The 23,517-nt window shown below is 41.9% G+C and overlaps 1 protein-coding gene across 2 annotated transcripts in view; it reads left to right on the forward strand.

Annotated features, from left to right (window-relative positions):
• Window positions 1-2,339: 2,339 nt before the first annotated feature.
• Window positions 2,340-23,517, forward strand: part of RASGRP2 (RAS guanyl releasing protein 2) — a 172,088-nt gene continuing 150,910 nt past the window's right edge. Inside the window, exon 1 of one of the 2 annotated variants that reach the window (XM_063438727.1) lies at window positions 2,340-2,349. The gene's annotated coding sequence lies outside the window, so the exon portion shown is untranslated. Of the gene's footprint in view, window positions 2,350-6,419; window positions 8,793-23,517 lie in introns of those variants that run through there. The other variant, XM_063438726.1, reaches the window with a different exon arrangement.

The following is a 23,517-nucleotide window of genomic DNA, read 5'->3' on the forward strand; positions in this document are numbered from 1 at the left end:
AGTATGATTGGTGATTGTTGTTCAAGTTAGATGTAGGTACCTCGTGGGTGGGTGGTGTGCTGTGCCGTCTGTTATAATGAGCTAGTCTAACTCCAGACCATCCTGTGCTTATAGTGTGTCTTATTTTTAGGTAGATGAGTTGTGCATGATTACAAGTGACACCAATTGAGTTATCTGGTGGATGAAAGACCCCTAACCTAGGGGGTATATGGGGGGAGAGGGCTTAGCGAACCATCTGGTGAGTTTGAGCACTATAGTGGCTGTTATGGGACATCTGGGGGGCATTGACTGTGGGAATAGATTAGGCTTGGGTGGGCCCAATGGTACACTACTCTGTTTTGAGGTATAAGAAAAAAAATAAATGATGAAATTAAATCAACGGTAGTAATGCTGAAGAGAAGTAAAGTAAACAAAAACAACGTTAGGCATAGTGGTTGGTCAAGTCGCGGCACCCGGTTTCTCTCCCTCTAGGCATGAAGGGATTCTGTCGGGCTGGATCCCAGGACTGGGAGGTGGAGGAGGCATTGGGCTCATCCGGATGTAGGCTTAGTCCCAGTGTTTGAAGAAACGCTGTGGCATCAGTTATGGAGGTGAGTCTTAGGGTTCTGCCATCCGCTGTTGTAGCAATTAGGGCGCTCGGTAGAATCCATCGATATTCCACTCCGGCCCGTGACTGCACCTAGGGTCTTCCGCCATTGTAGGGTATATCTGGTAAGATCCTGAAAGAATGTCAATTTGGAAGCCTCAAAGTTCAAGCGAGTTTTGCCCTTGCTGCCAGGAAACGGTTCCTGTCCGATACAGAATGGCAGCGCACAATTACGTTGTGGGTGGCCTCGGATGGGGCCTGTCTGGATTTATTGATTTTGTAGCAGCCGTCGAACTGGAGATTTTTAGCCTCCAAGTGAGGCAGGAGTGATTCTGCCAGTCGCCTTAAGTAGTGTGGCAGTTCAACCTGACTTATTGAGTCCGGGACACCTCGGAGTTTGATATTGGCAAGTGATATCTACCCTCTGTGTCAGGGAAGTATGTGAGTGTTGTAGGCTTTGCATTTGGTCTTTTATCCATTGTACCTCTCGCTTGAGTTCCAGGACTTCGTCCTCTGTAGTTTGCGTGCGCATTTTCATGTTTGAGGATCTGTGTGTGTGTATCTGTCAATGCATTTCAATCTGTGTGTGCACATGTGACCGTGTGCAAGTTTGTGTATCTCTTGTGGTGTATTTGTGTGTATGTGTCTGTGTGCACTTCTGTGTGGCAATATGTATGTGAGTGAAAATGTATGTCTTATTTGTGAATGCGCTTCTGCATGCAAACACCAACATTACACACAAACACACAACTGCATTTAAACACTAACACTAGCCACAATTTACACCCCTGCATGCAAACATCAGCATTACATATAAATACACAAACAGTACATGTTCACACACAAGAACTGCACAGAAATACAACCCTGCAAGGATGGGCAAGTGGTAGATCTACAGCTTGCAAACCATGGCTGTAGGGCAGACAAATCCCCCCCAAATCCCCTGCTTAGGGTGGAAGGGACAAAATGTATCTCTAGTTTCACCATTGTATTCCATTCAGATATTATCGTTTTAAAGGAAAAAGCTTGGCTGTGAACGAGTACTTGAATGGGAACTTCTAAATAGCTAGGTGATGGAGATAACAATGATTAAAAAAAAAAAAAAAAAAAAAAAAAGCTCTTGTTACCCACACCATAACTGAATTATATTTATGAAAAGTACTTAAATGTGGTTTGCCTTTATGGTGTGGTTATGTTTGCACCTGAACGGTTGTGCTGTGACTATAATTAGTTCTGTTTTGACTACACTAGAACCCTGCAGAATTTGGCATACTAAACCGTGTGCTCATTCTTTTCGTGTATTAAGTAATCCACTATTTTGAGATCATGGGAGTAGACCGATTGAAGAAGTGATAGAGACTCTTAAGTTGAAAGAGTAAGCAAGACAATAGTTTAGAAAGGTTTTTTTTGTTTTTGTTTTTGATACACGACTAGCAGGAGTCTTAGCTGACATTGCGGTGTTACACGTACTGCAAGAGCATTTTAGAGCAACCATAAAGTGCAATGACACAGCCATATAAACACAGGAAAAACTTACTGTCATGGCATGTTTGTTGAACAGCAAAATGCCTCAGCTCTTAATAGTACAGAGTTAAGGATGTTGCTGGGATGGGGTTAAAACGCAACATGTTGATTATCTGTTACTCTGTTTCCTGCCCAGATGTATGGGAGGAAGTGTAACAGTAAGTGTAGCAGAGGGGGTGTTTTGATCAGCGGAAAAGTGGCAGGGAGGGGCATTGTCTTGTCACAACTGCTGGAGAGAGGTAGGGAGCATGCTGCTCTGCTGTTCCAGGGATGGACTCCCTCTGTCATGTGTGTGTAGTGTGTGTGTGTGTGTGTGTGCAGTGTGTGTGTGTGAGTTGTTCCTGCATTAGTCTGGCATGGTTAACTAGGTGTGCTTGGCTGATAGGAATGCTTGGGCAACTCTGTGCTTGATTCAAGTTGCAGAGATCAACGTTCCATTTCCTATATTTAATGTTATATGAAAGGATTCTTGATTACATTAGTAAGGGCTGGTGTGCTCGATCTTAATAACTTGGCAACTTGGCATACCCCATGCTGTTTCCGTTTCATCTTTAAAGGCTATTCAGAGTATAAACAGAATGTGTACATGAGCTGGGTGTTTTCTAATATATTTGCTGTATATGGTAATTGTCATGTGGTATTATATACTTAATGCTGTATAGCATTTGCAAGAGGATAGCACTACAACTCTCATGATGCTTTGTCTGGCTGGCACAGCATAATGACAATTGTACTACAACAGCTGTCCACCTACCTTTTGATCTCTCCCTGCAGCAATGACTTATAACAATGGGATGAGGCTGTGGGCTGTGCTCATGGCTATAATATCCATCTCAAATATATATATATGTATAGTATCTGGTCTGTGTATTTTATATGGTGCAGTCTTTAATACTGGGATAATGGGTACCTAAGTCGTGCATTTTTGAGAAGTGGTTTGAAATTCTAGTTAAATCATGTTTATCATGGGTACAGTATGGGTGGTTCACATGGGTCCCGCCAGTTGTTACGTTTGTATTCACAATACAGTCCCAACAAATACTACAGCACTGTTCAGGATTACAACTCCTAGTATTCTCAGGTAACTCACAAGCTGAGTGAGGCCTTTGGTAGCTGTAATTAAACAAAATTGGATTACTCATTTGGAGTTATTACGTTCATGGGTGTTTTGGAGTTCAATTATTTAGCCTAGTTTTCCACATTAGTTTAGTATTAAAGGTGATAATTATCTTTGCATTTGACTTATGGTGAAACTGAGATATACACTAATCTAAGAAGATGTTTTGAATAAGTCACATAATTAGTATCCTTGATATATCTTATAATGAAAAAATATAATACTACACCAGTACATTTTAGTAGTAATCAAATGATTTATAGATACAACCACATCTGTTTAGTAAACTGCACATTTTATTACATTTTATTCGTATTTAATAAAAGATTTGACCAAACAATGATGTCCTAAATATTACAAATTGATAATCAAGCTTGCTAATTAGCTAATACTCCTGACTTATGTATGGACTTGTAATAATATTATATTACTTATCACATATATTAGAAATTGATGAATGATGGCAATATTGGTTATATAACTTATGATATTGTTGAGAATTCATCATTATTTTTGTGCAACTCCAGGATATTGTAGCTATGTTCTGGTGCTTGTTGCACATATAATAACTATCTAGACACATTTTTCAATATATGTTAGACACTTGATTTATAATATCAGTGAGGAAGAGGGGATAAGGCTTGTGAGGATTAAGGTGCCAGTGTTGCATGATACAGAAATCGGGAGAATAGTTACATATGTGCCCAGATCCCCATTGTTGAAGTGGGCAGCAAGCAATCTATTTATTTTGCACTGGGAAGTAATGAAAGTGTGTATTTGCTTCATTATTCTTTATTTTTAACCCCTTAAGGACCAAACTTCTGTAATAAAATGGAATCATGACATGTCACACATGTCATGTGTCCTTAAGGGGTTAAAGGAGTATTTCAAGCACCATAACTACTGCAGCATGTTTTTGTGGTTGGAGTGCGGGAAGTGCCCTGACATCTACCCCCTATAGTAAGGTGTCAAACCATTTATGGGGACCGAAGGGCATTGTGCCTTTCTTCTATTACCACTGCTGGAAGTTCTAAAGCTGGAACCTCCATTTCAATGAAGGGCTTAGCTCAGTGGCTGAGATCACACCTGACATAGTTATGGCGCAAGGAGTTTTCCTTTAAGATCTATAATTTGTTTTTCATATAACATTGGTAAAATGCTTTCCTCATGCACCTACCTGGCATACTATGGATAAACGCTATTCTCAGTCATTCAGACAGGTGCAGACTTACCTGAATGAACTTCCATTTCTTTTGGCAGTAAGACTAGGATGCCCATGTCACTCAGCGGATGATTTAATATTGTCTCTACTAAAACAATGTGGTAACCAGTACTATTTAAAAAAATAAATGTTCTTCACTCACCCTAATAATTTATAGGCAGGTGCTATGGTGTCAGAAATAATCTAGATGATAATATTAAAAAGGAAACACAGTGACATTTTAAAATGAGGCATATCATAATGATGTATTGACATTTTTAATTTATGAAAAACACTCAGTTCTCGAGTGAAAATGGATATGTGTAACTTGACACAAACACCATTAACCAAACCATATCAATAAAATAAAGTAAATAGCATGTACGGATAAAATACCAAGCTCACTAAGTGAGCAAAGGTCATGCACACAGGAGGCATATGATGGTGCCCTTTGCTAGTGGATGTGGATAAAAAGGAATAACGTATTACGTATGAGCTAGTTGAGAAAAGATGGTGGCAGGTCAATATTAATTTATAATTCTGGGAAACGGAGATGTAAGCATGGAGCAATATTCAAACGATTCCATTTGTAGGATATTTATTGATGGCCCCTTATAGAACCTTGCCTTGGAATGGCTTACTATACATAACCCCGATATATATGAAAATGACGATATTGTAAGAAATTTTTTGAGATATTTTGCAGTAATTACCATTGTAGCATCATACTTCAAAGATAGAATGCATTCTCAGCCACCAACTAAAGGCAACGAATTGGCAAATTCAGTCCCTAGAAGTGAGTCCCCAGGAGAAGGTTTCTCTGTATGTCAATTCTATCCGCTAGACTAGACTATAGAAGGAGTGTCGTAACCTCCTTCACAATGTTCTCACTATAGAGACAGTGTAAGTACATTTGATGGTTACCAAACATGAAGGTGTGCTTCCCATAAGGTAAGTTGCTGTAAAAATGCAGGTTCGAAGGACTGTAACATTTATTTAGCTCAGTAAACAACAAATAGCAGATCGTTTTTTTTTTTTTTTTTTATAGAAAACTAAATATTTTAGCATGAACTCAAGTAATACAGTGCTGGTGAAAAAGCATGGGTTTACTTCTGTTGTTACACCTGTGAATATATTATTAATTAAAAAAGCAAATTTTGACACTCACACTATTGTTAGTGTAACCCACATGTTACTATGATCAAAGTACTCATTTGACTGTCTGAGTACAACTGTGAGAGTGTAACTATTATGTACTGAGTGGATTTTCGAATAAATTAAACATATCTTTAATTTCTTTTAATAATTCTCAAGCATCAAAGTAGCACTGTCACCGTCTGGGGAGTTTGCCGAATTCACAAAGACCTCGGATGGTGACATCGCTGCAATGGGCCTGGTGGCAGGCAGGGGCAGTTAAAGGTGAGATTTATTTATCTGAACCTGTTCCTTGAAGGTGCAGCCATCTTGCTCTGGTGGAGCGCTAGGAGTCAACGTCACTGCTGTACTCTCATGTTCTGTAATCTCGCAGGATCCACCAAAGATAGAGCCATTTCCCTGCAGCCATCACTAGTGATGCTTGTCGGGATTGGCACTGTAGCTCCGCCCAGAGTCTGAGAACGTCAGGCGGAGGAAATATACAGACAAAGTAGTCCCTCTTTATCTCTTGACTGGGTTGGAATTTCTTTGAATTTCTGTCAAAATGAGTGTTTCATAAAGATCCTATCTTTATAAAATATACATTTTTCGAGGGTGGGATGTGATAATGCTTTAGTACCGGACAGTGAAACGCAGACTCACTCACTGACACAATTGCTCTTATACTGGATTGCAAACTTTAGACCAATATACCAAATCTAGAAAAATTCTCCAGCTACGGTCGCAGCTTTTTAAAATTTCAGATTTGAATTTTGCTGCTAGTTAAAGTTTAGTGAATAACCCTTCTTTAAATAAAAATCATACCAGTTGCTGATAAAAAAATGCAAGGAGATAGTTTTGTGAGATCTCAATCTCTTCGCCTAAAAGCACTACTAACCACAAGTGCAATGTACCAGCTGCACTGATTTTAATCTTGCAGGATGGTGTGGCTGCACCACTTGTCACCGTTTACAATGTGCAATTTCATAGAATCTATAAGGTCTACCTTGCTTCTAGATTGGTTGAAAATCTGTTAAATTCATCTCTATCCCAGCACAGTGCGAGTATTGTTGCAGGACCTATCATTCTCTTGTGAAACCATCATTACCGATGACTTGTATCTCATCAAAGGCTTGCTATCATTGAGAAGCATTGAGACACACTGCAAGTACATGCGTGGCAACTGCTACAATTTACCATTTATGCTTCTCATATATAAGCATTGAGTTCAGTGCTTCTTTATGAGAAGCACTCACTTCTGCTTTGAGTTACAGTTCAAAACGAGTATGTCAGGGAACCCTCCTTGCTGCCTGATTGACAGCCTAAAGTTGTTACTAACTGTATTTATAACATTGACTATTTCAGTTTTAGCACTTTTATCAGGTGCAATCTCTAAAGCACTACGCTGAGTCATTTAGGGGACTGGAATGTCCCTTTATCCTAAAATATAAAAATTTGAAGCAAGAAAAAAAAAAAAAAACACCCCATGCATTTTTCTCTTTGGTGAATAAACCCCATGGCTTTTGAAGTTTTAGCAGACAGAGACAAGATGCTGTAAAGAAAAAAACAACTGTTTAGCTAACTAGTATCAAGGAAGTTTTAGCAGTCAGATGTTACAGCATTTTAAGCATTAAGCGTTTTTACCACTGTTTTATAAAACAAAATTAACTAACAAAATTACATTTCGAAATTACCTTCTGATGTCACTGGGAGAAGCTGGGAGAGGTCCTCTTATGAGTGCATGTTAGAATACTTATGTTTAAACATGAGCACAGTTGGTGTAGTGTTCACTGTCACATAACTGCAATTTGCATTATGTTTTTCTGGCACATTCTTTAAAGTAATCAGTCCATGTGACTGAATTTGCAATTTTTATCTCCAAGCCCAGCACAATAACCCTGCTATAATCTGTACTTTACTGCCTTGCAAAACTAAATAAATATACCTCTGTGACTGAGCTCTGTGTGGCAGAGAAAGAATGGATATGAAAGGTATCACTGGCCATTAATAGTCCTAATATTAATAAGCAGACCATATTCAACAATAGAGAATAGTCACTTTATTGAAACAAATAGATATGATAGAGAAGAAGTCTGATAATTACATAATCCCTCCTCTGCTTCATTTCAGAAACAGGTTAACAAAGAGATGAGTCCCAACTAAAGGATAGGGTTCCGAAATTGGCCAACTGCCACATTAAAGTAACATTGTTGTGTGTTGTGAAAACAAAAGTGTATTCCAAATACTATAGTGCCTTCTGCCCCTTTGCCATCCCGCCTCCCACCCATGTATTAAACCTCCCCGGCTGCAAATAAAAAGGTAAAAACCTTTTTTTCACTTACCTCAATTAAGTGCAATTGGGACGGGCTTCTCTTCCGTCAACGTCACGGCAATTCCTAATGTGCATTTTCTATGGGGTTTTTCAAGACACTGGATGTCCTCATGCAAAGTGTGAAGACGTCCAGCGTCGTTTCGCAAAGTCAAACTCTCTGGGGGTGCAAGGACAGTGCACCCAAACCACTTCATTGAGGTGGAGTGGCCTGGTTGTCAATAGTGTCCCTTTAACAAGTGAAAGCAAGCAAACAAAATAAATAAAGCTACCAGTTAAAGGGGTCAATATGACCCCCATCTAACTATATGGAGGGTAAAGACCTCAATTATGTCCCACTGTGTTTTATGAGACTCTATAGTTGTGAGGCATATTTTCCATTAAAGCTGTTGCGGGAGGTGAAAGTGAGCAATATTTCCAATAAAATTAGTGAATTTTTAATATCCCTGGACCATCCTGTTCTTTCCTGAAATCTGGACATCATATTTGTTGTTTGGGAATGTACCACCTAAGCTTTAGGGAATGATCAAAACTTTTATTTTGCTCCATACCAGTGAGTACATATTCACTTGTTCTGCACTTTTACTGAGTTACAGTGAGCACTATATTCTGTTTTTTGTTCTTATTAAGATATTACCACATTGAGGATTCCTGCCACCGATATATCAAAAAGTAGAAATTTATACAACTTCCCACTAATTACTGTGAGCCACCAGAAAGCTCCATTAAATGTGAATGTAATTTGGCTAAATATACTACACTATATTGATGCCTATTCTGTTTATCTTTCATGCCTTCCAGATCATCCCCTATTGGAGAAAGAGATACATTGCATATCCTTAAGCGGGGATTATACCTCCCAGACGCACAGATGTCAAGCTAAATGATAGCTCTATACACTGTAAGTGTATGTTCTTATAATATCCGATACACTGCATTATATACTTTTCCATGGTTTCTTTCTTGTGTTGCATAATGCCCAAATCTGAGGATTTTCTAAGGTGCTCCTCCCTCATTTCTGGGTATAAGATGCTAGCAGAGACTGTATAGACATAGACTGAGAGGCACAACTAAATTGCTGTGATTGTGTACTGAAACATGTGCACAGAATATGGGCTGGACCTGACCCCAAACAACCCAGATGGGAGGTGCTTCAAAAAGGAGTTAAAAATTAGAGCACTATGATTCTGTGGAACTTCCAAATCCAGGCAGACGAGCAACTACTGGCTAACTTAGGAGACATTGATATGTTGGACAAGGAACAGTATTGGTGGTAGATATGTCACTAGCTGGGGATGGTAACATCAAGAGGAAGAAGGTGGGCAAATACCTTGAGCAGAAACAGGAGCTAGAAAAAATGCAAAAAGGGAAGGCAGCTGTAGTTTAGTAGTAGTTCCATTGGTGTAAGTAGCTCTAGTAGATTAGTAAATTCTAGGTGGGGTATTTTTCCAGAATAGCTAAACTATTTTGCAGAACTCTCAGGAGATATTCATTCACTACTGGAATAACAAACTTTTTTTTATTTTTTATTTTTTTATTATAAATAAATTGTTTCTTCCTCTAAAAATATTAGTAACAATAGGCATAATGTAGTCAGGCTGGCAACATGAATATACTAAACCCATTAATGAATAACATAAAGTAAAACAGAATTCATCAGTTTGGATAATTAATTTCTACACTTCAATAGATGCTTAGAACTGTTCAATGTGATCGTTTTTTTAGCCGTGAACTTCAAGACAAAGAGTTCTCGGGTAGATACTGGTTCCAGATGTAGTTTAGGCCTTGGCAGCTTAACCAATAATAAAGATAAGGTGCAAGCCAAATAGACACTCCCAGTAAAAGCGTAATGCTGCCATGATGGAAAGGTGTCAGAACAGAAGAACAGACATTGCATCACATTTTGCTGTGTTTGGGGCTGCATAGGTGCAGGTCGATCAGATTGGCTATAAAGGCACCTGTCCACCACCGAAAGTGCATTCAATGGGCATGTGAGTGTAAGAACTGGACCATGGAGCAATGGAAGTAGGTTGCCTGGTCTGATGAATCACATTTTCCTTTAGATCATGTGGTCTTGAGAAAGGCATCTTCTTTAGTGCCGAAACTCTGGGGGTTTGGTAACTTGTGTCCTGACTTGGTAGGCTTTTAGATGTTATACTCAGTGCATATTGCTCGTTACTTATCTAGCATTTTTCACTGTGTCCTTTTTATTGCTTATATTTTTGTTAATAAAGTATTCATTATTGACAGAGTTGCTGAGGTGTGCATTCTGGTATGTAGAGCACAAAATAATTTCACTATAAAATGGCTGCAAATGCAAATCTCTCAAAGGGGGATTTTTGTTCTATTGGTCCATGTGACTTCATTATGCTGTTGATGTGTACATGATATATGTGCTATGATATTTAAAATTCATATGTTGAGAAATCAATGAATTATTCACAATAGTTCCTATTATATCCCTTGGTAACGAATTAAATTCCCTTTAGGTAACCTAGGAATTCTGTATACTGCTGTGTTTGAAACCAGGGGTCCAAGTACGGATTTAAGCCTAAAAGGCTAAATGTTGATGTATATTGATCAGTCACAACATTAAAACCACCTGCCTAATATTGTGTATGTCCCTCTTGTGTTTCTAAAAACAGTCTGATGGGTCTACAAGACCTCTGAATGTGTCCTATGGTATTTGGCACCAAGACATTAGCAGCAGATCCTTTAAGGCCTGCACGTTGCGAGGTGGGGGCTTCCATGGATTGTATTTGTTGTTCCAGCACGTTTCACTGTTCATTCAGATTGACATTTGCGGAATTTGGATGCCAACGTGACACATGAAACTCTTCTTCATGTTTCTCAAACCATTCCTGAACAATTGTTTGCAGTGTGGCAAGATGCATTAATCTGCTGAAAGAGACAATTGCCATCAGGGAACACTATTGCCATGGTGGGGAGCATGTGGTCTGCAGAAATCTATAGGTAGATGGTACATGTCAAACTAACATATAAATGAATGCCAGGACCCAGGGCTTCCTGGCAGAACATATCCCAGAACATAACACTGCCTCTGCCAGTCAATCTTTTTTCCATGGTGTATACCTGCTGCCATCTCTTCACCAGGTAAAAAAAAAATCACTCCCCCCACCCCGATCTTAAAGAAAATGTAATTCATCAGACTAGGCAACCTTCTCCCATTGCTCCATGGTCCAGTTCTTAAGCTCACGTCATCATTGCCAATCTGATTGATCCGCAGCTCTGCAGCCCCATATGCAGCACCTTTCTATCATGGCAGCATTACGCTTGTCAGCAATTTGAGTTACAGTAGCTCGTCTGTTTGAATGGACAAGATAGGCTTGCCTTTGCTCCTCACGTGCATGAATGAGCCTTGGGCGCCCATGACCCTGACTCCGGTTCGCTGGTTGACTTTCTTTGCACCACTCTTGGTAGCTACTAACCATTGCATATTGGGAAATCACAAGGTGGGGTGCGAAGCGCATCCAAGGCTTTACTTACTGTTTTCTGGGTCATCTTCTTAGGTGGTCTCTCTAGGTGGTAGCTCAGTCACTTGGTATTTATATGTTTTTTTCTTTGGATACTGTATTATTTTACACATTCAATACAATTTTGTATATCTTATATTAGAACTACCTTAGCATACCTGAGGACTGCTGTCACAGTGTGATGCCATGTGTATTGATTTTTATTTTTTCTAATAAATGTGCGACTTTTTCAATGCTTTTTTCACCTGTGGAGTGTTTGGAATTACCCATGTGTGTGGACCATTGTACTTTTTTCTAGTTATATTACCAACTGCTGCATACTGGGAACACCCCACAAGACTTGCCACTTTGGAGATACTCTGACCATACTGATCAGGATACTCTGACCATCACTATTCAACCTGTGTCAAAGTTACTCAGATTGGTTCATTTGCCCATTTTTCCTGCTTACAGTATGAAATTCAAGAATTGACTGCTCACTTGCTGCCTAATATATCCAGTGGTGTATCCTGGTTTTGTGCTGCCCTAGGCATGACAAAACTCAGGCTAGCAGACACACACTCACTCACTAACAGACACACACACTAAGAGACACACACACACACTAACAGACACACACTCACTAACAGACACACACACACACACACACACTCACTAACAGACACACACTCACTAACACACACACAGACACACACACACACACACACACACTCTAACAGACACACACACACTCTAACAGACACACACACTCACTAACAGACACGCACACTCACTAACAGACACATGCACTCACTAACAGACACACGCACTCACTAACAGACACACACACACACTCACTGACACACACTCACTCACTAACACACACACTCACTCACTAACTAACAAACACACACACACACACTCACTAACAAACACACACACACACACACACACTCACTCACTAACAAACACGCACACACACACACTCACTCACTAACAAACACACACACACTCACTAACAAACACACACACACACACTCACTAACAAACACACACACACACACACACTCACTAACAAACACACACACACACACACACACTCACTAACAGACACACACGAACTCTCTAACAGACACACACACACACACACACACACTCTAATCCTCCTGTTCAACTCAGAGAGCTCACAAATCAGTGCTTCCTCGCCAGCGCTGCCTGCCGGGAATGTTAGTTAGCCGCCAGGCTAACAAGACATTTGCCTGGGCATTTGGGGCGTCTTTTTTTGCCGCCCCCTGGAAAGTGCTTCCCAAGGCAAATGCCTTATTTGCCTCGCGGCTAATACGTCCCTGAATACATCCCATCCCTTAATGAGTGTCATTATAATATTATAATAATGTTATTCCATTCATTTGTCAGGGATTTTTATGTTGTCGTTGATCAGTATAAACAGGTGAGTACACACTATTGCAGAATCAGGTATATGGTCATCAAGCAAAGTGCATCAGAAAGAGACACTCCAAAGGTTATATCTGCAACCATGTTTCATGCATAGCACATAATGCACTCTAGATGGGACTTGACAAACTACAAAATAACAAAAAGACACAACTGGAGGTACAAACAATGGTAAAAAAACAAATACAAGGAGGGGGCATACCTGGTTTTAAAGAGTGTCCTGTGAGTTAATCGGTGCTAACTAATCCGTCAAATCATCTGCAGACTACAAACAACTTAAAAGAGGAAAAGAAAGACTTGAATTGGAACTTTAACAGTTCAAACACTATAAATAAGGTGAAACTTTACAGTGGGAAACAAGGTTAGTGAAAGCCCACAACCAGCCATAAAGGGGAACCATCTGTTTTCTGGAAATTGTACCATTTGATAAACCATTGAAAATCCCCTTAACACATTAACCTCTGTTCATGCATTTATTATTAACTGACATTGCATCTAGTTCATCTCTGACAATCGTTGCAATAGTTTCTGTTTCTCCAACTTTGCATACTACATACAGTAACATATACTTGTTAAATAAAGGGATAAACAAATGTAAACTTAAAATCCTGGGAAATGTTCTCCCTTGCAGAAGCAGTCAACTTGCACTCCTACCAACAGATAGGAGCAAAACCAAACAGACAGGGCACATACAAGAAAATAAAAAAAAAACAAAGTTAGCATTTATATTTGTTTGTGTGTTCAAAATGCAAAAAACTATTATGAATGCTAAATTTGGCTAGTGTTTGTGACTAAGTGGCTACTAAAAAAGACTGAACATACCCCATTTGCAATACCTTAGATTGTCTTCTTTTGCAAATGGTATACCATCATGGGGTTAATTCTCATTCCTGGGCTACCATACGCTCTCAAAGGCAACATAACCAATCTGGCAAATTGAAAAAATGGAAAATCAAGCCTTATATTTAACACTGTAACTTTCAAAAACACTATAAAACCTGTACATGGGGGTTAGTTATACCCAGGAGACTCCGCATAACGCAAATATTAGTGTTTCAAAACAGTAAAAGTGGGCACTGTCTGGGCTGTCAGGCAGTCCTCCCAGAACCGGAGCAACGCCGATCGTTCAGGACCGACATCATTCCTCAAGGGGATGTTTCTGATGACGCTCCTGAACCGTCATCGGTCCTTAAGGGGTTAAAGTATTAGGAATACAAAACTGTTCTTAACTCTTTAGTGCAGTAGTTTCCAAACCAGTCCTCAAGGCATGCCTACCAGTCTAGGATTTAGGGATTACCCAGTTGTGTCAAGGTGTGTTTTTTTTTCTTTTCTAAAAACACCTTAGACACACACTGGGTAATCCCTAAATCCTGGACATAACAGGAATCTAAAATAAGAGTGGAATGACAACTGAACAACACTTTTCACAAACAGCTCATCAACATGGAGGATTCTATCATCACTGATGGCATGGAATCCTGTCTAGATTGACAGGTCAAATCACTAGTCAAGTCCGAAAAGTACCATACTGAATCTGCAAAATTGCAGAGCAAACTCTAAACGAGCGTGAATATGGTGCAGATTTTAACCATATTAAATGCTGCCAGACAACTTTAATCTGGACTCGGATTGTTGAACTCTAGACCTGCTTCAAATCCGGGCCAGAATTCTGAAAATCCAAACTATTTTTCCACTGGCAGAGTTAACGGCTATTTGGCAAAATGTTTTAAAACTATAGCTTGCTTGCGAAACACCAAATTAAACTGTTTAAAAAAAAAAAAAAAGCCTACGGGGCTCTTTTGTTTCAGTGTCAAATATGTGAGAGGAATATTATGTCAGAAAAAGTAGCACTATTGTTATGCATTGTAAGATGTTGTTGTTAGGGCACACTCCCTGGGCTAATGGTACATTTGCTGAACACAGTAACTACTAATTGTATGCCACACTTGCCAAGCACACTTACAGCAGCTTTTCCGCCCTACAAAACAATAAAATACAAGTCGATATAGTTTAGAACATTGCTATTTAAAATGATTTGTTAGCCGTAGCACACTTGTTTGGCAAAAAGGCATTAGAAGTGATTTTTGTATAGCTCTGAGCTGTAGGAGATTGTATTGGGTTTTGCTTGATCTTTATTTTTTGCTACCTTGAAAATTCTAAAGATACATTTTGGAGCAATATGTACCACGCTTGAGAAATATCTGAAAAGTGTGCTGAAGAGATCACAGAATTTTGAAGCAGCTTCCACATCATGGAAAAAGCAACTGACTCTAAATATCATTTTGCTCTGAAAATGCATGCACATTAAGAGGCTTTTATGGCTATCTACTAAAGCGAGAATTGTTGAGAATGAAAATCTTAGACCAAAGTAGCCAAACTGGAAGTATAACTATCTTGGAGAATTTTTCCAGTTTAGCTATTTTGGCCTTACATTTGAAATTCACTTTGAATTCCCAACAGTTTTCAATATTAAAAAATAACTTCATCTGCCTTTTAATTAGTTGTAAATGTTTACAAAGTTTACTGCAGACTCTAAATTGGCATGCAAATCAGGATGGACTGTACCTTTAATTACAATTCATGTCTATCTATCATTCCATTCAGAATTTTTACTAAAAGCAATGTGGAATACATTTGTATTAAAGGACCACTCTAGGCACCCAGACCACTTCAGCTTAATGAAGTGGTCTGGGTGCCAGGTCCAGCTAGGGTTAACTAATTGTTTTATAAACATAGCAGTTTCAGAGAAACTGCTATGTTTATCAATTAGTTAAGCCTTCCCCTATTTCCTCTAGTGGCTGTCTCACTGACAGCCGCTAGAGGCGCTTGCGTGATTCTCACTGTGAAAATCACAGTGAGAGCACGCAAGCGTCCATAGGAAAGCATTATGAATGCTTTCCTATGTGACCGGCTGAATGCGCGCGCAGCTCTTGCCGCGCGTGCGCGTTCAGCCGACGGGGAGGAACGGAGGCGGAGAGGAGGAGGAGAGCTCCCCGCCCAGCGCTGGAAAAAGGTAAGTTTTTACCCCTTTCCCCTTTCCAGAGCCGGGCGGGAGTGGGTCCCTGAGGGTGGGGGCACCCTCAGGGCACTCTAGTGCCAGGAAAACGAGTATGCTTTCCTGGCACTAGAGTGGTCCTTTAAATATGTTATTTTGGAGACCATGCATAACAAATCTAGGACATGCTTGTAAGTAGCATGGACACTTTCATTTCTTTGTGGGAGTGCTCTAGTTTAAGCTGCTCGCAACAATCTCATTGACAGAATAGGAGGTGGATTATGCCTTATTGATAAATTTGGCTCTTGCGACTACTGACTCGATCACATGACCTGTGCCTGGATTGTTACAATGAAGTTTTGGCTGGAGTATGTGACAAGATAATCGAACATTTTAGCAACATTTCAATTGATGGTTTGAGAATGGGTTTTGGCTCTGCTGCTTGAAAAGTTACATGTCTAGTCATTTAATGGGTGATTTTTTTTGTGAGTGAATCCTTATGTTGAAACTAACAGGGTTATTTACCAAAGTGAGAATTTAAAAGTGAATTTCTAATTTAATGCCAGATCAGTTGAACTAAAAGCATAGCTCGACATAACTTTAAAAATAATTACAATGGGTTATTCGCTAAAAGGAAAATACCAATTAAATTTCACATTTAGGCCAACAAAACTGAATAGAAGACAAATATAATTTTTTCAATAATTATTTCTACAAATCTCATTTATTTGACTTTAAATTACAAGCAATTCACACTTTAGTAAGTAAACTCTAACAGTGATTTATTTTATGGCTATGAATCATGTCAATTTTAGTTTTTAACAGATGGATGGCTGTCTATTGGATACACCTGATTTTTTTTAGACTTAATTGCTAAATTAGGGAATTCTGGACAATTTTCAAGTGAATGACAAATTTAAGCCATCCCTGCTATTTTTTAATTTCCTTGGTGAATTTCTGACAATTCCTCATATCTTCAATAGCCTTGTGTGTGTTAATTTTTGACACAATAAGTTTTCAGTTCTATCTATGCGGTTTGGAAAAAAAATCAGATCATGGAAGTGCAGGGTAGAGCACAAGAAATGGTAAATGGCACTGCAATACTTGTTGGATGTAATTGTTTTCTATTATGTTTGCCTGTGAACTAAAATTCCCTAAAATCTTAATACACTTAAAGACACACTATAGTGTCGCGTATACAAACATGTATTCCTGACACTATATTTATAAACATACAGTTTAGGTTCCAGCTCCCCTTTTGCTTACTTTAAAAAGGTGTTTTATTCACATTTCTTTAGCACTGCGCCAGTCTAATCACGGCTGGCCTCGCCCTGCCTCCTTGGCTGAGATCATCAAATTTGACGATCTCAGTCATTCCAATGCTATCCCCTAGGAAAGTATTGGGAGGCTATTGCTGCAGTGAATCAGTGCATCTCTATGGAGAGCGTCTCCTTGCAGAGTGTGAAGATGCTGCACGCCTGACCCAGGAAGCACCTCCTGGTGTCTGTCTGAATGACTGCTACTAGAGGTGTTCCTAAGCAGTAATGTAAGCACTGGCAGCGTTTCATTAAAAAGCCTGCAGTCACAGGCTGTAGACGCCATAAAAACTTAATTAAGGCAAATGTCCAAAGTCATGTCTTGAATGTAAGATACATTCAATGCTGTTGAAGCGCTCTCTGCATAGTGTTAGTATCATAGGACAGCGCAAGTGCATCTAATTCTGCTTTTGCATTGTGCTGCCCATGGGGGAAACCAGGGACCTAAATCAGGCTGGAGGGGCAGGACCCTAAAATAGGGACTGTTCCTCTTAAATCAGGACAGTTGGGGGGCCTGTGTATAGGTGTATAAAATGCAATATGTGTAAGTGATGTGTTTCATGCTACATCAACATGAATGAATGTCTTTTTGGTAACTGTTAGTTCTACATCATTGATGCATAAACTTCTGAATACCTGCAGGGCTCGTCTAGAATAATAAAAAATAACGTATACATTTAAACAACCATTGCTATAAAACCCTCTGTCATCTATTGTTTAGTTTTCCTTAAAGCAAGGGAAATTGGGAAATCTGAAACTGGTTTTGTCTATGTGTAAAGATGACTACCTGTATATTTGTTACATTTGTATTTTCACCAGATAGTGTGTTAATGGTTATTTCAAACAACCAATGCAGCATATAGTAGTTACATTTCCACGTTTGGTTAACCTTCGGATGGATTTAAAAAGTGTGCTATTTTGAAACCTTTCTGTCAGGGCATTGTTGCTATCCCATGCAAAATTGTATGTGGATGCATTTTCAATTTGTCAATGTCTGGGTATGCAGTGAAGCATTCCTTTTGTGTCTGAAGAGGTGAAGATAACAGATCCATTACTTCTATGCTGTGAACATAGCCCTGTGACATAAAGTGACAGGCTTGGTACAGGTGTACAACTGCAAATATACTGAAGCTAGGAAGTGGCGATATTTCATACTCCTTTTAAATCTAGGCATTTTCTATTGGCTTTTTGAAATCACAGTTTTCAGCTGCATGCGTGAATGGTTTATTTCATGGTATATTCCTATGGGACTGGTTTTGTATAAGGATCCTGTTATTGCTTGGGCTCTGCTTGCCCTGACCATTGTAGATTATGTTTATTGTGGTGGAACCCTTTAAACACTGCCTATATTAACAACCTTGCCATATGCCTACCTGCATTGTACTGCATTTAGTACGGTCTTTTTTGTTTTAACTATGTTTTATTTTTACTTTGAAGATGAGTACAGTGCGGAATTATAGCATGTGGTTGCCTACGCAGAGGCATATGAATCAGAGTGAATGCCCAACAATACAATATAATTTTGTACATACTTTGCAGGATTATACATGTCTAACGTGTTAGAATGCTTAGGACAAATAGTGATACTGCGCAGTTACGCGGCAGCGAGGCTTTAAATGGTGCGTTGTACTAAAATCGTTTTAGAAGTCATACAAATTATTTTAATGCATGCAGTAAACAGTGCACATTTGCTTTCACAAGGCTCAATTAGTAGTTGTAGCTGGTCTATTATAGTTAAGACCTATACTATTTGTAATTATTACAGTTTTATTAGAGGCAGTCGTTAAGCAAATAAGCATATGTATTCAAAGTTAGCCTACGCAGAGGCTTAGTACGTTAGTGTATGACCTCCATTTAGCTGTTTAATTTTGCATGTGTGCGCTGACGTAAAGATTGAAGAGGGTAATGGTATAGGTTAGTGAAGTATGCGCGGGGGTTAGTCCGTCTGTGGAGGTAAGCTGAGCAAAGTTATAGCCTGTGTATAGCTAGAAAGCAAACGGGGATCACCTTCTTGTGAAAGCTAGTGTGAGCATGTGGTTCCCTACGTGGGTGTTCCTGCCCAAAATGAAGTCGTAATGTCAAAACTTAAATGGGGCCCCCCCGGATGTGAGGTCTGGGTTTTCATTATAGATGCACCGGTCGGCTTATAGAGCAGATAGTACGTTGTGTGGTTCATGTTGCCTCCAGTCCGTGATTGGGTTGTATGTGGTTGGCATGTACTGGGGGGGGGGGGGGGTGTGAGGGTGACCCTCGAATTTTCTTGTGTCCTCTACCTCCTCCACCCAGCGTCTGAGTGGGGGGCACGTGGTTGTTTCCAGAATATGGGGACCGTTGCTTTTGCCGCATTGAGTAATCGTGGCACCACCGATTTCTTATAGGTCGGGGTGGGTGTGGTTGTGTGGTGTAGGAGGAAGAAGGCTGGTGACATGGGTGGAGTGTCGTCGGTCACTGCGTGAATGACTTGGCATATCATTTCCCAGAATGGTCGGATGAGGGTACAGTTCCACCAGATGTGGAGGAAAGTCCCGTCCTCCTCTCCGCATCGCCAGCACGTTGCGAGCATGGAGAGTGGCAGGGGTGATATACCATCTAGTGAGGATTTTGTATGAGTTTTCCTGGAGTCTGGCTGAGCCCGGGGTCTTTTGAACGTGCAGGATGATTTTGTCCCAGTCCGCATCTGTAAGTTCTTCTTCAAGGTCTTCTTCCCATCGTCTGATGCATGGGGGGGCTAAAAGGTATAGGTTCGTCGTTAGGGAATTGTAAATCAGGGATATTGCTCTCGGTGGGGTTTCATTCTGCCTGCACAGGGTTTCGAACTCTGTGCAGTCTCTTGTCAGGTAGGGGCGTTGGGGGATGGAGTGTGCATAGTGGAACAATTGTTCCCTCGCCAGCGTGTGTGCGAAAGTGTGTCTCTGGTCCGGGAAGATGGCCTCGATCGGTCTGAGTATGAATGGGGGTGAGATGATCTCCATCATTCTGAGCGTTGTGTTGCTGTTTGCTGGGTGTGGAATTGGGCCCATGTCTCCCGCCGGGAAGTCCGGGTTGCCTCTTAAGCGGAGTAGTGGGTTGGGGTTGGTCGTAAGGTAGTGTTTGGGCCCATTTTGGTGCCAGATACGTAGGGTGGCCTTTACAAATGGGTTGGCGTGTTGTAGTAGTTTGCTGGCTTCTTTCGTGATCCAGGGGAGGGTCGTGAGGTCGCATTTGGTGCTGTCCGCCTCGAGTTGCACCCAGGGCTTGTCCCTGGTCTTTACCGACCAGTTGATTATTCGGGTGAGGTGTGTCGCTAGGTGATATTTCCAAACGTCCGGGAGGGCCAGGCCCCCTTTGAGCATGGGGAGAGTCAGTTGGGTGTGGGCAATTCGGGGAGATTTCCCTTTCCAGATGAAATTACGGATCGTGGTTTGGATGGTGGTAAAGAATGACTTCGGTGCCTCTATGGGTAGTGTTTGGAAGATGAAGAGGAACTTGGGAAGCAGGGTCATTTTCACTGCATTTATGCATCCCAGCCAAGAGATGTAAGTTGTGCTCCATGTTTGGAGTTCGGTCTGCTTCGTCCGCAGGAGTGGTAGGTAATTGTGGGTGTAGAGGTCCGCCGTGTCTTGCGTGAGCCACACCCCCAGGTATTTCATCTTGTTCGTGCACCACCGGAATGGGAAGTTTTGCCTAAGTTCGAGTTGTTGTGAGTGTCGGATTGTTAGGCCTAGGATTTCCGATTTGGTGTCGTTGATGCGTAGATTGGATATCTGGCCGTAGGTCTCGAATTCGGTTCTGATTGCCCGGAGCGATCTGGTGGGTTCCTGCACTAGGAAAAGAAGGTCGTCCGCATAGGCCAAAACTTTGTGGTGTGTTTGGCCTATGGTTAACCCTCGGATTGCCTCGTTGAGGAAGGGCTCTAGGGTGAGTGCAAACAGTATGGGCGACAGGGGGCAGCCTTGGCATGTTCCGTTTCTGATTTGGAACGGGTCTGTGAGTGCCCCGTTGATTCGGAGCCACGCCGTTGGTTCGGTGTATAGCGCCTCTACCCATTGAATGTATTTGGGTCCTATACGAGAGGGTCTCAAACATGAATTTCCAGTCTACTCTGTCGAAGGCTTTTTCAGCATCTGTCGAGAGGAGTAGGGATGGTTGGGTGGACCTTGTTGTCACGGAGATCAGGTTCACCGCCCGTATGGTGTTGTCCCTGACTTCTCTGCCTGGGATGAACCCTGTCTGATCAGGGTGTATCAGATCCGGTAGGAGTGGTGCCAGGCGGTTGGCCAGCATGCTGGCTAGGAGCTTGATATCGACATCCAGGACCGAGATCAGACGGTAGCTCTAGCAAGTTGTTGGGTCTTTGCCTTCTTTTGGGAGGAGTGTGATGTTTGCTCCCGTGAATTGGGCCGAGTGCGTCGCACCTTCAAGGATTGAGTTCATAGCCTTGTGTAGTTTCTGGAGGAGTTCGAGCTGGAAGGTCTGGTAGTATTGTAACGGCAGGCCGTCTGGCCCTGGCGATTTACCGGTCTGCGCTTTTTTGATGGCAATCGAGAGTTCCTCCGGGGTGATGGGCGCATCCAACAGCTCGCGGTCCGATTCTGTTAGTTGGCGCAGCCCTGCTGATGCCAGGTATGTGTGTATGTTGTTGTGTCTGCGGGTTTCTACGGTGTCCTGTGGTTCGTGCCGTATGTTATATAAATCCCGGTAATAGTTGAGGAACGTGACGGAGATCTGGTCTGGGAGATGGTGTACCTGCTGGGATGGTTCTTTAATTTTGTTGATGTAGAGGTGTGTCTTGTGGTGCTTTAGTAGATTTGCGAGTAGCCTGCTGCACTTATTCCCGTGTTCGTACACCAGGTGTCTGAAGTGCTAGAAGGATCGTTGGATGGAGCGGTTCATGTGCTCAGCAAGTTGGGAGCGTTTGTGGAGGAGATCTCTGTAAGTTGAGGCACCTAGTGTCCGTTTGTGTTGGTTCTCCAGGTGGGCTATATCTGTGCTGAGATCCATTATTGCTTTCCCGTGCGTCTTCTTCAGTGCCGAGCAGTGCGCGATAAAGTGGCCCCGTATGACCACCTTGTGCGCCTCCCAGCACGTCAGGGGTGTTGTGTCCTCAGTTTCGTTGGTGGTGAAGTAGTCCTGTATGATCTGCACGGTCTTCGACACCAGCGCGGGATCTGTTAAGATGGATTCGTTAAGTCTCCAGGAAATCTGGCGGGGTCTGTATAATGGGGATTTCAGTCGTATGCGAACTGGGTTGTGGTCCGACCAAGTCATCGGTAGAATTTCTGCCTCTACTAATAGGGATAGGCTGTGGTATGGCAGTAGGCGGTAGTCCAGCCTTGTGTAAGTGGCATGTGTCGTGGAGTAGAACGTGTAGTCTCGTAATTCATCGCCCTCCAGCAGTCTGTGAGCTGATGGTGGTGGAGTAGTTGGAGCGTTCTTGCGTGCCTGCCGGGGGTTGTCTGGGTGTGTGTCGCTGAGGTGTCGCGGTCATGCAGGGGGAGGTTGAGGTCCCCCCCTACTATCAGGGTGCCCTCTGCGAACCTCATCAGGGCTGTCATGGTCCTGCGGAGGAAGTGGTATTGTTTTGTGTTCAAAGCATATATGTTCGCGAAAGTGTATGTCTGGTCATGGATGGTGCCCTTTGTGAAGATTTATCTCCCCGATGTGCAACGGAGCGTGTCTTGTTCGATGTATGGGATCCATCTGGAGAATAGAATGCCCACTCCCAGTGTGCGTCGCTGTGGATTATTGCTGAAGTATCCGAGTGGGAAGTTGCGGTCCCGGAGCAATGGTGCCCGGAGGTCTTGGAAGTGTGTTTCCTGAATGTATGCAACCGAAGCTCTGTACCGTTTCAGGTCTCTGAGGAGTCTGGTGCGTTTTTCGCAGACGTTGAGTCCATGGACATTATATGTGAGAATGTTTAGGTCCTCTTTGGCCTAGTGGACCTCTCTCAGGGCCTGCAAACCCAGGGCGGCTGCCATTTGGTGGGGGGAGAGGAGGCGGTGGAGAGGTATGGGTAGGGGATGGAGGGTGTACGGTGAGGTTGTCTGCGAGTCTGTTTTGTGTCTAGCTCGGTATGTTCTCCGTTTAGGTTGGGGTTGTGGACAGGTATCTGGGCGGTGGGTCCTCGGGTTCTGGTAGTCTGGGTGTCTGGGGTTACTTCCAGAGTGTGGTGCCCTTCTAGTGTAAGGGCGCCCTTTGTCCTATTCCCTTGGGGGCGGCGGTGGTCGCTCGGCCTCCACTCCCGGCGTTCGGGTCTATCACCCGTGCACGCCTGGTTCGGTTTTGGGTCCGTAAGTCAGGTCTGACCTTGGGTAGTTGGCTAGTCAGTGGCCTTGGTAGTGGCTCGTGGTGGTCTCTAGGTGTGGTTTGTGGCTGCACCTTTTAGTGGCGTTGGCGTTGTCAGTGAGC

Source organism: Pelobates fuscus, chromosome 12 (genome assembly GCF_036172605.1).
Source record: "Pelobates fuscus isolate aPelFus1 chromosome 12, aPelFus1.pri, whole genome shotgun sequence".
NCBI classification, from domain to species: domain Eukaryota; kingdom Metazoa; phylum Chordata; class Amphibia; order Anura; family Pelobatidae; genus Pelobates; species Pelobates fuscus.